The 16,089-nt window shown below is 41.1% G+C and overlaps 1 long non-coding RNA gene across 4 annotated transcripts in view; it reads left to right on the top strand.

Annotated features, from left to right (window-relative positions):
- LOC134808004 (uncharacterized) overlaps positions 1-16,089 on the top strand; it is a 316,641-nt gene that overhangs the window by 14,819 nt on the left and 285,733 nt on the right. For all 4 annotated transcript variants that reach the window (XR_010149863.1, XR_010149860.1, XR_010149861.1 and 1 more), the window contains exon 2: positions 14,515-14,669. This is a non-coding gene — a long non-coding RNA (uncharacterized LOC134808004). The remainder of the gene's footprint in view (positions 1-14,514; positions 14,670-16,089) is intronic.

Below are 16,089 nucleotides of genomic sequence, written 5' to 3' on the forward strand. Positions count from 1 at the left end.
GGGCCACAGAACTAGTTGAGTCAAGTCTTGGGCCTGAATGGGGCTAGTCAGTCATCAGAAATGCAAAAACTTGAAAAGACATTTCAAAAGGCCAATCTTGGGTTCTACAATAGTGATGTTATCTGCAGGAGTAATTGGGAGTAAGTTGCGAATCTTGTGACATCTGGGGTAATGCCTGGTAATCATTTGCGTCTACATCTTAGCAGAATTCCGGCTCCTCTCATTCTCCTAAACTGGTGATCTTTCATTAGTTTTACAAAGGTGGTTTAATTTTGGGGTAGAGCTGTTATCATTTAAACTATAAATTAAATTTCTCTTACAGTTAGCTTGGCCCAAGCCCAGGAATGACCAAGGGCAGTTTGGAGTTTAAAGGCAAGATGAAGATTGGTTAGATCAGATCTCTTTCACTGTCATAATTTTCCCACTGTTATAATTTTTTGCAAAGGTAGTTTCAGTAATAGCAGAGGTGCCAGCGTGCAGACTTGATCACACAAGTGCTTTTCAAGCCTGTGCCTCTGCCACATCTGGTAACATCCTATGAGCCAAAGCAGGCCAGGTCATGTGGCTCAAAAGAAATCAGGGAGTGGGGGAGTATGCCCCATTTACAGTGGAAAGGTGCCACATACTTACATGGCAAAGGTGTGGAGGAAGAGGAGAACCGAAATATTTATCTAATCTAGCGCTAAACAATGAGACTAGGAAATGTGACTTTTTAATCGTCACCCCAGGTGATTCTAGGCACGTTAAAGTTTAGGAAACACAGCTTAGAGCTGTAGTCCTCAATGCTAGCTAAATCATGCGGGGCTTAAAACATTCTGTTGCTTATATCCCAATCTCCACCTCTCTCAAAGATATTTTGATTAATAGGACCTGGGAATTAGTATTTTAAAGAAAATGGTCCTAGTTAAGAACTACTCTCCTAGAAAAATTTGAGTTCCAGTGGAAATCACTGTTATGCTTCTTCCTATTTGCTGATATTTTTCTTTCTTTCTTTTTTTTTCTTTTTTTTTTTTTTTTTGAGATGCAGTCTCCCTCTGTCTCCCAGGCTGGAGAGCAGTGGCGCAATCTCGGCTCACTGCAAGCTCCGCCTCCCGGGTTTACGCCGTTCTCCTGCCTCAGCCTCCGGAGTAGCTGGGACTACAGGCTCCCGCCACCATGCCCAGCTAATTTTTGTATTTTTAGTAGAGAAAGGGTTTCACCGTGTTAGCCAGGATGGTCTCCATTTCCTGACCTCGTGCTCCGCCCGCCTCGGCCTCCCAAAGTGCTGGGATTACAGGCGTGAGCCACTGCGCCCGAACCGATATTTTTTATGGAGATGAAATCAGAGGAAAGGCTGAATGGAAAACCGAACCTTATAAAAGCAGGACTTAAAGACTAGTCTACACTTTGGGAGGCCAAGGCGGGGGGATCACCTGAGGTCGGGAGTTTGAGGCCAGCCTGACCAACATGGAGAAACGCCGTCTCTACTAAAAATGCAAAATTAGCCGGGCGTGGAGGCGCATGCCTGTAACCCCAGCTATTCAGGAGGCTGAGGCAGGAGAATCGCTTGAACCCGGGAGGCGGAGTTGCACTTCAGCCTGGGCAACAAGAGCAAAAACTCTGCCTCAAAAACAAAACAAACAAACAAAAAAGACTAGTCCATAAACCAGTCTTTATACAGTATCTCCTCTGTGCTGGGTGTTGTGCTTGGCACTGGAGAAACTGTGGCAGATACTACAGATGCAGACCTGGCTGAGTCCTGGAGAAGAGAAGATGGATGATAAGTAAATATTTACAAGTGATTAATTAAATAATCACAAGTATATGAAGTGTTGAGGAACACACGTACCTGTATATACTTGGGAATGAATGATAAAGAACTATTTTCACATGCAAACCATAAATATCCACGATGAAGATAGGAAAGGAGCAAAGGTAAGAAGGGAAATTTAAAATGGGAAAGTCAGAGTCATAGTTCTATTTTATAACTAGTCTCTTCTCTAGAATTTTCTTTGTGTGTCATTGGTTCTTAGCCTGTCTTAAAATGAATGTATTCAGCAGGAGATATTTCTTAGAACTATTTTAAGAAATGTGAGAGCTGGACCCTTAAAAATACCTGTGATTAGCTCACAGCTGGAATCTAGGAAGCCTGTCAAATTTAACTTCCTTGTTGATCCTAACTGACTCTAGCCCTCTAGAGAGTAAAAGCTTTTATATGGTGTAATGTCTGCCACGTGCACAGAATTATGCATAATTACTTAATTCTAAAACTAACTCTGTTGGAAGGGAGACCTGTTAAAAGTTATAATCTTTAAATCAGAGCTAGGATTGTAATTCATTCAGTCTGGCAAGCCTGCCATTTTGGGTTGACCCTCTACCAGGTAAGAATCCGAATATAGAGTCCACCAAAAGAGAATTCCTACTAGCAAAAATAGCTATTTTTTTTTTTTTTTTTTAGTTCTGGAAAAATGTATCTACCCTGACACCCTATTTTACAAAATTATTATAATTATTTAGTTTCTCAATATTCAATAAAATCTATGATAAATTTGAATTCATTTATAAATGAGTTTATTGCTATACTAATTCATTAGAGACATTGTGATTTATTAATTGGCTTTTAAAATATTTTACCTGCTGTGAGCATTTAAAAATTATTTAAAAATTTAAAATGGAAATATGCCAATGATTTTTATTTTGCTTAATCAATAGTCAGAAAATATATAGAATGCCGTTCAATAGCTGATCTAAACTTTAAATTACTTTTTATCACAATACTAATTATTTTTCCCTTATCTAACCATAACCTGTTAAAAATTTTAACTTCATCTTTAGGCTGCTGCACTTATCAAATTAACATTCAAATTCAACACAGGTATTAGATTTCTATTGTTTCATAGCAAATTATCACATATCTAGGGAATTAAAACAATACACATTCATGGCCGGGCGCAGAGGCGCAGATTATGCCTGTAATCCCAACACTTTGGGAGGCTGAGGCAGGCAGATCACGAAGTCAGGAGATTGAGAGCATCCTCGCTAACATGGTAAACCCCATCTCTACTAAAAATACAAAAAAATTAGCTGGGCATGGTGTCAGGTGCCTGTAGTGCCAACTACTCAGGAGGCTGAGGCAGGAGAATGGCATGAACCTGGGAGGCGGAGCTTGCAGTGAGCTGAGATTGTGCCACTGCACTCCAGACTGGGCGACAGAGCGAGACTCCATCTCAAAAACCAAACCAAACCAAACCAAACAAAAAAATACACATTCATTATCTCGTAGTTTCTGAGAATCAGGAATCCAGTTATGGCTTAACCGGGTTCTCTGCCTCAGGGCATCTTACAAGGCTGCAATCAAGGTGTTGCAGGAGGGCCTGGATTCTTATCTGGAGACTGAGCCCTCTTTCATGTTCATGTGAAAGTATATATTTCCTTGCAGCTTTAAAACTCAGTGAAGTTTACGTCTTTTTAGAGGTCAGAAGGAGAGCATCTTTCTGACACTTCACCTTCTTTGAAAGGCTTTTCTGATTAGATCATACCCACCCAGGATAATCTCCCTTTTATTACTTGAAAATCAACTGATTACTAACCTAGTCATGGGAGTGAAATCCCACGTTCAGAGGTTCTACCTACACTCAAAGGGAGGGGATTATACTGGGTGAGGACAATAGTAGGTGGTAATCTTGGGGGCTGAATTAGTCAGGGTTCTCTAGAGGAACAGGACAAATAGGATAGATGTATATATTAAGGGGAGTTTATTGAAGAGTATTGACTCACACAACTACAAGGTGAAGTCCCACAATAGGCCATCTGCAAGCTGAGAAGCAAGGAAGCCAGTCGGAGTCCCCAAACCTCAAAAGTAGGGAAACTGACAGTGCAGCCTTTAGTCTGTAGCCAAAGACCCAAGAGCACTTGGCAAACCATTGGTGTAGGTCCAAGAGTCCAAAAGCTGAAGAACTTGGAGTCTGATGTTGAAGGCAGGAAACATCCAGCTTCCTGGATGTAGGAGAAAGATGTAGGCCAGAAGACACAGTCAGTCTTGTCCTTCCACGTTCTTCTGTCTGCTTTCATTCTAGCCATGCTGGCAGCTGATTAGAATGTGCCCACCCAGATTGAGGGTGGGTCTAGCTCTCCCAGTCCACTGACTTAAATGTTAATCTCCTTTGGCAACACCCTCACAGACACACCCAGGAATAATACTTTGCATCCTTCAATCCAATCAAGTTGACACTCAGTATTAACCATCATGGGGGCCTTCTTAAAATTCTGGCTATCACAAAGTGAAACTCAGTGTAACACAGTTCTAAAAGACCTTTGAAATAAACATGTTAAACTTTGACATTTTATTTATAAAATAAGAAATTCACAGTTAACATGTGTTGTGAACTAAATGTGTACCCCCAAATTTGTATGTTGAAACCCTAACCCCCAATGTGATGGTATTTGGAGATGGGGCCTTTGGGCAGTTATTAAAGTTAGATGAAATGATAATTGTGGGGCCCCCATAATGGAATTAGTGCCCTTATAAGTATTGGTTTATATTTTCTTTATATTTACTTAAAAGAATTGGTTTATATTTACTGTATTAGTCCATTCTCACACTGCTATGGAGAAATACCTGAAACTGGGTAATTTATAAAGGAAAGAGGTTTAATTGACTCACAGTTCCAAATGGCTGGGGAGGCCTAAGGAAACTTACAATCATGGCAGAAGGGAAAGGGGAATCAGGCACCTTCACAGGGCAGCAGGACACAGTGAGTGCAAGCAAGGGAAATGCCAGATGCTTAGGAAACCATCAGATCTCATGAGACTCACTATCATGAGGACAGCATGGGGGAAACTGCTTCCATGATCTAATTACCTCCACGTGGACCTGCCCTTGAGCTGTGGAGATTATGGGGATTATAGGGGTTATAATTCAAGATGAGATTTTGGGTGGGGACACAGCCAAACCATATCATTCCACCCCTGGCCCCTCCCAAGTCTCATGTCCTCACATTTCAAAACACATTTATGCCTTTTCAACAGTCCTCCAAAGACTTAACTCATTCCGGCATAAACCCGAAAGTCCAAGTCCAAAGTCTCATCTGAGACAAGGCAAGTACCTTCTGCCTATGAGCCTGTAAAATCAAAAGCAAGTTAGTTACGTCTTAGATACAATGAGAACACAGACATTGGGTAAATACACTCATTCCAAATGGGAGAAATTGGCCAAAACGAAGGGGCTACAGGACCTATGCAAGTCCAAAATCCAATAGGGCATTCATTAAACCTTAATATTCCAAAATGATCTCCTTTGACTACATGTCTCCAGCATCCAGGTTATGCTGATGCAAGAGGTGGGTTCCCATAGCCTTGGGCAGCTCCACCCCTGTGGCTTTGCAGGGTACAGGTCCCCTCCTAGCTGCTTTCATGGGCTGTTGTTTGGTGCCTGTGGCTTTTCCAGGCACATAGTGCAAGCTGTTGGTGGATCTACCATTCTGTGTTCTGGAGGATGGTGGCCCTCTTCTCACAGCTCTACTAGGCAGTGCCCTAGTGGGGACTCTGTGTGGGGGTTTGAACTTCACATTTTCCTTCCACACTGCCCTAGTAGAGGTTCTCCATGAGGGCTCTGCCCCTGCAGCAAACTTCTGCCTAGACATCCAGGCATTTTTATACATCCTCTGAAATCTAGGTAGAGGTTCCCAAACCTCATTTTGTGACTTCTGTATACCCATAGGCTCAACACCACATGGGAGATGCCAAGGCTTATGGCTTGCACCCTCTGAAGCCATGGTCTGAACTGTATCTTGGCCCCTTTTAACCATGGCTGGTGCTGAAGCAGCTAGGATGCAGGGCACCATGTCCTGAGACTGCATAGAGCAGGAAGCCCCTAGGCCCAGCCCAGGAAACAACTTTTCCCTCTTAGGCCTCTGGGCCTGTGATGGGAGGGGCTGCTGTGAATGTCTCTGACATGCCCTGGAGACATCGTCCCCATCCCCGTTGTTGTCTTGGTATTAACATTTGGCTCCTCAGTATTTATGCAAATTTCTGCAGTTGACTTGAATTTCTCCCCAGAAAATGTTTTTTTTTTTTTTTCTATCACATCATCAGGCTGCAAATTTTCCAAACTTTATGCTCTGCTTCCTCTTGAATGCTTTGTTGCTTAGAAATTTATTCTGCCAGATACCCTAAATCATCTCTCATGTTCAAAGTCCTACAGATCTCTAGGACAGGGGCAAAATGCAATCAGTCTCTTTGCTAAAGCATAGCAAGAGTGACATTTACTCCAGTTCCCAACAAGTTTCTCAACTCCATCTGAGACCACCTCAGCCTGGACCTCATTGTGCATATCACTCTCAGCATTTTGGTCAAAGCCATTCAACATGTCTCTAGGAAATTCCAAACTTTCCTACATCTTTCTGTTTCCTGAGCCCTCCAAGTCTCTAGGAAGTCCCAAACTTTCCCACATTTTTTTCTATCTTCTTCTGAGCCTTCCAAACTGTTCCAACCTCTTTCTGTTGCCTAGTTCCAAAGTTGCTTCCACATTTTTGGGTATCTTTACAGCAGTGCCCCATTACCTTGGTGCTAATTCTTGCTCTCTCTCCACTGTGTGAAGACACAGACAGAAGGCAGCCATCTGCAAGCCAGGGAGAGAGCCCTCACCAGCACCCAACCAGGCTGGCAACCTGATCTTGAAATTTCAGCCTCCAGAACTGTGAGAAAATAAGTTTCCATTGCTTAAGCCACCCAGTCTATGGTATTTTGTTTTGGCAGCCTGAGCTGACTAATACAACATGTATCTAATTTATTTATTGTATTTTGCTTTGTGTACACATATACATACATATACACTCAGGAGTATAATTTTATACTGCATTGTGGTCTGTGATCATTCATGGAGCTTGTTTGATGAATAATTCTTATTTTTTAAAAATTATTCTTTATTTCCTCTTTTGTTTTGCTTGTTTTATATGATCACTTACCTTCCATTTCTAGAATAATTCTTCTTTTGACTGTTTGTTCGTCAGCCACATTTTCAATACATTTCACATTAAAGTCTAATTTTCAAGGACTTACAAAGAAGTTTATTTATCAACTGATTGAAATGTGGCAGGAATATTGAATCAAGTCAATAACCAGTTGTTTGATGAATACAATGTTCTTTTCACTCAAAAATAACAAAACAACATATTTGCAAATATGTTCTCCTCCGACCACCAAAAACCCTCTACCCTGCAAGAAATAAAAACAAAACATACCAGATAATAAGTAAAGCCTAATTAGAAATAATTTTTTAAATATTGGAATGTAAATGTGTATGTGTCTCTTCGTGAAAAAACCTTTCTCTTATCTCTGACATTATTATTAAAATATATTAACAGAAAATACTAATAGGAGACCATTAGCAATTATTCCAGCTAATGAAAAATGCTCATTTATGGAATTTGATATTTCTATAGGGTTTAGATACACTGCCCTAAAAGTGGTCTTTCCATGATATTTGCAGAAATAAACCAAATTACATAAGTTAACTCTAATTTCATTATTTTAAAAATTTTTTGGAAGGTTTTTAAAGGGATCTTATGAGTGATTTGAAGAGTTCTCTTGGAATTTCTGCATATCACAAAATAAAAATGGACAGATTTTAATGGTTCTCTCATTCGTTAACCATAAAACATGTTATATGCTTGCTGATCTTTTATAAACCTAATGGATGGAATAAAGGGAGGTAACAAAAATTAATATTACAAAATTATAAAGTAAAAAGAAAGTTAATTAAAAAGTTAATAGAAAAGTCATGACATAAAAGAAAATAAAAAGGATGGATGAAATTGGGATTGAGATTGAAGGGAGACCCCAAATTTGACTTTCCAATGCTAGAAGCCAATGGAAAGAGTGATGCTAATGTGTATACACAGAAAAATTTCTCTCTTGGATGCTTATAAAGGGATACTATGTGATTCATTCATTCCAAAAATATATTTAAGTGACTACTATATGTCAAGCACTGTTTTGCATGTTGGGGATATGACAGTGAACAAAAGCAAGGAGTTCCTGCTCTCATGAAGTTTATATTCTATCACAAAGCAGCAGATTAAAAAAGTTTGTGTGTGTCAAATGGTGATAAGCCTATGAAGAAAAAAGAAAGGGACTGGACGCGGTGGCTCATGCCTGTAATCCCAGCACTTTGGGAGGCCAGGGCGGGTGGATCACTTGAGGTCAGGAGTTCAAGACCAGCCTGGCCAACATGGTGAAACCCCGTCTCTACTAAAAATACAAAAATTAGCCAAACATAGTGATGCGTGCTGGTAATCCCAGCTACTAGGGAGGCTGAGGCGGGAGAATCGCTTGAACCCAGGAGGCGGAGGTTGCAGTGAGCCGAGATTGCACCACTGCACTGCAGCCTGGGCAACAGAACAATACTCTGTCTTAAATAAATAAATAAATAAAAAGAAAGGCAGAGAAATGGGAGAGAGGAGGATGGGTAGATAACGAACTGGTAGTTAGCAAAGGTTTCTCTGATGATATAACAGGTTTTCAACCCATGCTGAAAAACACGAGGGATTAAGTTATGTGGTTTTTAAGGCAAAAATCTTTCCAGTCCAAGGAAAAAGCAAGTACAAAGGTCTTGAGGTAAGAGCATGCCTGGTGTGTACTTTGAACAGTATAATAAGACCAGTGAGGATGTAGAGAAGGAGAGTGAAAGACTTTGTTCTGAATTACATAAAAAGCCATTTGGAAGGGTTAGATAAGGAAATGATATGATCTAACTTATACTCTAAAAGGATCACCTTGGCTGCTGTGTTGAGATTATACTTAAGGGAGTAAGTGCAAACAGGCAGATCAGTTATGGTTCTAGAAAAATAATCTGACAAGAGGACATGTTGGCTTAGATCAAAGAGGTAGCAGGCAAGGTGGTTGGATTCTGAATATTCTTTGTATATAGAGCCAAGAAATTGGGTGTGGCATAGATGAGAAAGAGAAGTGTCGGGGATGACCTAAAGATTTTGGCTTGAGCCTCTGGAAGACAGAGATGCCATTGATGGGGAGATGGGGGGAAAATTGGGAAGGAAGAAACTTCTTAAAGGTTTGAGATAGTAAGACTGAAATGCCGATTAGACGTCTAAGTGGACATGTGATGGAGACAGATGATTACCTGAGTTTGAAGGTCAGGAGGGAGATCAAAGCTAGAGATATATACTTGGAAATCATCAATAAGTACATTCTCTTTATGGGGCCAAAGGAAATTAGTGCATGTGGATAGTTAAGGGAAGAGGCCCTATGACTGAGATCCTGTGGCAACTTAAAATTTGGAGGAAGTGGGCAACCATAGAGCAAGTTGAAAACTAAGAACTAAGACACTTGGGCCCCCTCAAAGTTATTTGAAAATTGTTGATATGAGGCAGATAGATTAACAGGAGAAAAGGCATACAAATTTATTTGTATGCACAGGAGACTTCAGAATGAAGACCCACTTCTGTGGGGAGGTGAAGAAGCTCATATAGAATCTCAAGGTTCTGGAAAGAATGGGGAATTAGAGCATGGCCCAAACAGGTTTCAATGGCAAGACATTTCATGGGAGGGAGAAAGGAAGAGGCTTGGCTAGCATAGGTGGCCTTGTTATATAGATGAAGCCTCATAGGTAGTAGTCCTCAGAGAGAATAGATGGTAAATGCTTCTTTCCAGATTCTCAGTTAATCTTTTCTAGATCCAGAAATGGCCTAGAACAGGAAGGCCTGGCTGCCCTAAGAGAGATTCACTATAGATGCAAATTTCCCCCACCTGAGTCTGCTGGCCCTGTGGCAGCCATTTCAATATATGTCACAGAAATATATGTTGGGGTAAAATGTTTTGATTTCCTTCAGAATTGACCATTGTATTGGTCAAGTGGAGGTTATAGTCACTGGTGACATTGACAAGAACACTTGCATTGGAAGTACGTGGATACAATTTTGATTGGGGTGAGTTTAAGAGAACAGATGGAGAGGAAATAGAAACAGCAAGTAGAAAAAATTGTTTTAAAGATTTTTGCTTTACATAGAGCAGAAAAATGAAGGAGTATTTGGTGGGGGAATGGGTGGACAACGAAAGGTTTTCCTTTTCAAAATAAGAGATTTTATACCGTTTGTACTGAAAGCAATCATGCAGTGGAAATGAAAAAATAATGGAAGAAATGAAAGAACACATTAAAACAATTTCAGGAAGTAAATGCTGCCTCCCCACTCCTCCTTTGAGTAAATATAGCAGAAAATTTTATGAAGATGTTCTTGTCACATCACTCAGTTTATGTTGGTAGTAAAGCACCAAAACTCGTTTTTATGAAAGTGGATAGATGTAATTGTGCAGCTAGCCACAAAACTTTGCACAGGTCTGGTTAACTCAAGAATAGATTTTCATGTATCTGGATGAATACATGCACAGGTGCAAATTCTCCAGGCAATCCCCCCTACATTTTAAATTCTTTCCTAATTGAGCCTTTGATAATCTGTAAGGGATACTGAGTTGAAAGTTGTCCTCCAGGTTCTTCTAGTATACTTACAGGAATCACCCCTTTAGTGCTGCAGACAGCTGAAATCACTGTCAGCACTAAGAGAGTTCCTGAAGCCACCCACCTGGCATTTATTCCCCCAATTTATGAGGGGTCTTTCTTCCATTATAACCAAAAGGAAGGCAGGAATATGTATAAGAAGGTTGCTGAATTTGGTTTGGGAAGATGATGTAGTTGTTGTCTGGTAAGTACTATTTTTTTCAGTGAAATTAGAAGCAAGGCATCAGTAAGAGTAAGACAAAAAGGAAGGGTGAGATAGAAACTTTCAAATTATCATCTCAGAAAGAAACTCAGCTCATTTGGATTATATACTAGGTAGGCTTGCTAAATCAGTGCTACGTGTCTGTTTGAGGTTTGTGGTCATGCACTAAAAGACGAGAAAATCTTTTTCTCCAGCCATGTTCAGTTGCTTGGGTACAGCTATGGTGAACCACACAGCTACTGAGATTTCACCAGGGTGGATTTTTAAAGTCCAAATATGATAGAGAAGAGAGAGAAAGTTAGGAGTGAATGTGAAGAAGAGAGTATAGCAACAAACTGTAAAATCTCAGCTGGGTAAGGAAGAATGCATAAACAAAAACAAAAGAGTGGCTTTAGTGCTAGGGCTTTGAGTAAAAATGAAGTTAAAAATTGCAGAAATAGTGGTCACTAGAGAAAATAATATTAAAAATTTGAAGAATTTCAAAATTTCAGAATAGGACTTTAAAGAACTTCTTTGCAGTAACAAAGCAGGGGCATGCTCATCACCTGCAGATCATAACCACCACGCCTGACTTTCCCATATGTGCCATTATAACCTTGATATTCTCTGAGAACTGGCTTGTGTTCGGAAAAGGAGAAGTATAGGAAATCTAGTGATTCTCATCAGGAGAGGGGAGGTGGAATGTGGGGTTATAAATTCTTGAAGTGCAAAACAGCTCTTTTAAAAAAGTGCTAATACATTACATTTAAAAGAAGTCAAGGGCCTGCCTGGCGTGGTGGCTCATGCCTGTAATCCCAGCACTTTGGGAGGCCGAGGCGGGCAGATCACCTGAGGTCAGGAGTTTGAGACCAGCCTGACCAACATGGAGAAACCCCATCTCTACTAAAAATACAAAATTAGCTGGGCGTGGTGGCGCATGCCTGTAATCCCAGCTACTCAGAAGGCTGAGGCAGGAGAATTGCTTGAACCTGGGAGGCGGAGGTTGCGGTGAGCCGAGATCATGCCATTGCAATCCAGCGTGAGCAACGAGAGCGAGACTCCGCCTCAAAAAAAAAAAAAAAAAAAAAAGAAGTCAGGGTGTTTGTCCTGTGAAACATTTGTTGAGCCTCTAACTTTCCTTCAATAACTTTGTAAGAGTAGTGCTGTCAAGACAGAGGGGCTGAGTTTCTCATTCACGGGATGCCCACATCAAGATTTGAGAGGAAGTGTAGTTATTTGTGAAGATGAGGTCTAGGTATGACCGCAAATGGATGATTAAGCTTAAAAACAATAGGTAGAGGCTTGAGATTCTGTACAACCTCCATGGGGATGCTCAAGGCATAAGAATAATAACAGGAGGATGGTAAAAAAGAAGCCATTGAGACAAGGGCAAAAGCCAAAATAGACAAAATCAGTAGTTGACAAAAAGAGGGGTAGGGAATAGCATAGTCTGGTGCATGTGCTTGAATTGAGCTGGATGTTTGAGGAAGAAGGAAAGAAAAATGATGCAGAAGCATCACTGAGCCTTCAGAAAGATTTCCCATTCCAGCTCACAGGAGCTGAGGTGTGAGAGGAAAGCAGGCTTCCTTTGTGAGAGCTGCAGGGTATATATTATTATTAAGGACATGGCAGGTTTCAGGCAAAGCAAGGAAGACAAACGCTGGGAGAAACGGATCTAATTAAGATACTTTGCTGGTGAAAGACTTGAGTTCCAGAGGGCAGAAGAAGCATAGAGGGCTGGATAAAAGGCTTTGGTTTTCCCTGTTGGAGTCAGCCGGAGAAGGAAAGTTTCAACTTATCTGTTCTTCTCACTTCTGCGGGTACTGTGGAGAGCAGGCATGTGATGTAGGATGAAACCAACTTTCCCCACCACTTTGTCCATGCATCAAGCCTACACAAGCTCTTCTCAGCATTCCTGGCCTTTTGGTCTTCTTTTCTGGGTTTTCCCATGCTTGTCTCTAGGATTCACCAAGTCCAGAGGGGAGAACTTCTTGCATCTACTGTCTGTCGAGCTCCACCTGAACCGGAGGCGCCACCCATATCTGGCTGCTGTTAGTAGCAATTTCTGCTTAGCTCAGGAGGGACAGATACTGTGGGGTGATGAATGGGGGTGGCGGGGAGGTTGGACATATTCAAGCTTCCTCCCCCCCATATTTATTTTCTCCTCCTAACTTCACTTCTTTTCTAGGAACTCTATTTCATTCCACAAATGGCCAAATAGTTTACTATTCTCAGAAACTTAACAGTTTACCTTTCAAAGCAACTTGAAGTTTAAATAAATAAATAATTGTCATGTAACCTTGAACGAAGAGGCTGGAGACAGGAATCAGGATAAATGATGTCCCCTGGAATGCTGAAATAGAAACCCAAAGAGTAGAGGATCAGAATATATAAATTGGCAAACCATAGAAGAAACACCCATAGCCAATTAATGTAAGAACATATGTGCCTCGTGAATAATAAAAGTATGTGATTTAAAATTTTGTTTCACAGATTGATAACAATGCTGACAACTGTATGGAGAAGACAGCTCATAGTCTCATATGCTGTTGGTGGTAGTGGGTAGGGTTTTCAGATTTTAGGATGGCAGTCTGGAATTATCCATAAAGTTTGTGGCAGAGGCTGCTCTGAGACCACTGCTAACTCATATTGTTACTGAGAAGTTTGGTAATCCTGGGTTCTTAGTCGTTTTGAGAGAAAGATTTCAGCCAAGAGACAGTTCAGAGATAGCAGAGGGCTTTGTTGAAGAGAAATAGGAAGCAAAGAGTTTATTGTGGAAAAAAAATGAGTGTACTCCAGAAGAGCAGCGGCTGACACTGCAGGGAAAGAGCCTCCCAGCCGTAGCGGTGTTTATTTAAAGGGACAGTACACTCTGAAAGACGAGGTAGAGCGGGCTGCTGAAAGAGAATGCCAGCAGACCCACGAGTTCTGTGTTGAGGATTTCATTATAATGGACTCTTTCTTGAAGTTCCCACCTCTGTCTTAAGTCTCCTACTTTTCTCTTTGTCTAGTTCTTCTGCTTCTGCCTTGCATCCCCGCTTTTCCCTACCTGGTTCCCGCCCCAGGGTAGTGGGATTCTCCCTTACTGTCAGTTGATGTGCCAGCCTGGTGTTAGGTGTGAATTCTACCTAAGGGCTGTGTTGTGCATTCCCACCACCCCAGGAAGGTTGTATAGTGGTCACATCCATACTCACTGCGCCTGGCCTGTGTATCACTTAGGAATTTCTCCTTTGCCTTCTTTCCCTCCTTAGCAGCACGCAGCTAGCTACCTTCTGACACGTTAACTGCAGAGTGAGCAATACTGGGTGTCTTCAGGGGCGCTCCTTCTTGCATAGGTATTTCCCTTCCTCTCTGCTCCTATCTAGCGCGCATGTTTTGGGTGGTCTCTGGGGTGTGAGATTTTCCAGATCTCCCTTTTTCTCAGAGGCTCCCCCTCCTGTTCATGTATAGTTAACTGCGTACTCTAACAACATGAGAACTTTATGTGGACAAGAAAAAGTGGTCCTTCTTCAACATATTTTATGGCCTTTACCAGAAATTTATGATACTCATGGTATGAACAGTGCCCCTAGAATTGTATACTGCACAACCACAGGCAGTAAGCTTGAGCTGCTGGTTGGCCACTCCCAATACTCTCAACTCTAATCTTGTAACTGCCTCTCATATCTCTTCCAGCTTCTCTATAGGTAGAATTAGACACAAGACCCAGTTCTGCCCAAAGAGAGATAAGAGAGTGTCTGCTGGGGACTTCTCTACTGGTAAAAAGCATATGTCACAACAAAAAGAGCTCATTTTGTCACTCTCATCTCCTACTTGCTTCCAGATTGGGAGGCTGCTGTGTATGGATAAGATACCTGCTACAGCCAGCTTGACACCATGAGAAGGACAAGAGAATTGCAGAGACACATATCCAGGATTCTGATCCAGTTGAGGCACTGAAATAATCTAGAACCACCTTCAAATTTCTTATAAAGAGAGGTAAGTAATTAATATTGTTTTGTGTGTGACATGTTTAGTTGTGACTGAAAGTATCCCAACTGATCTTGGTATCCCAACACCAAGAATTTATTATATGGGAATCTTTGCAAGCAATATAGGTGCAAAGATGTTCACTGTAGCATTATTTGTAATAACAAGAAAATATAAAGAAGCAAAATAGTCAACAATAGGGAACTGGTTAACTATTCTACTTAGTCATTCACCAGAATGAGACAATTCTATGTACTAACATGGAAGATATTTAGGACACATTGCTATTTTTTTTTTTTTTTAAATAAGGAAGCAGCCCAGGCACAGTTGGCCTGTAATGCCAGCAGTCTGGGAGGCCAAGTTAGGCAGATCGCTAAGCCCAGGAGTTTGAGGACAGCCTGGGCGATATGGTGGAACCCAGTCTCTACAAAAAATACAAAAATTATCCAGGCTTGGTGGTGTGCACCTGTAGTACTAGCTACTTAGGAGGTGGAGGTGGGAGGATCCTTTGAACCCCGGGAGGTTGCAGTGAGCCTAGATTGTGCCACTGCACTCCAGCCTGGGCAACAGAGTGAGATTATGTCTGAAAAAAAAAGTGAATAAAAATAAAGAAGTTAAACAATTTTAAACATTGTACTTCACCTTCATTTTGTAAAAATTGGGCTCATGCATATTTAAATTATGATAAATGAAGAGAGTAGGGAGGGAGAATTTGCTCCTGGGCAGCAAAAGCAGCACCCAGCCTAGGACCTGGGCATTTTCCAGGCAAAACTACATTTGCCCAGTGAATACCAGAAAAGCAAAACTATTAGCAACTATAGTGCTGATCTTTGGAAAATGCACGACAGTCACATATTTCCTGTGTATACACATATACATGCACATATATACTGAAGATGGCAAAAAACAATAGCACACTTATAAAAATTATATTTTTCAGAGATGATAGTCTGCTAATTTCAATAAAGTGTACATATAAGTGTATCTTATGGCTATAATAAATTTTAAAATAACATCAACATTTATGTCAACTTCTAAACTTTAAAAATTAACTTTTGGAAGGGAGGCAGAGCAGAGCAAGATAGCCAAATAGAAACCTCCACCAATCATTCTCCTTGTAGAAACACCAAATTAAACAACTATCCTTACAGAAAAGCACCGTCATAAGAATAAAAAATCAGGTGAGTGATCACAGTACCTGGTTTTAATTTCATATCCCTGAAAGAGGCACTGAGAGGAGAGGAAAGACAGTCTTGAATTGCCTATACCACCCCCTCCCCGATTCCCTGACAGCAACCAGCTGGTATGGAGAGAGAATCTGTGTGCTTGGGGGAGGTAGAGTGCAGTGATTGTGGGACTTTGCGTTGGAACTCAGTGTTGCCCTGTCACAGTGGAAAGCAACACCAGGTGGAACTCAGCCATTGCCCAC

This window comes from Pan troglodytes, chromosome 13 (genome assembly GCF_028858775.2).
Source record: "Pan troglodytes isolate AG18354 chromosome 13, NHGRI_mPanTro3-v2.0_pri, whole genome shotgun sequence".
Classification (NCBI taxonomy): Eukaryota; Metazoa; Chordata; class Mammalia; order Primates; family Hominidae; genus Pan; species Pan troglodytes.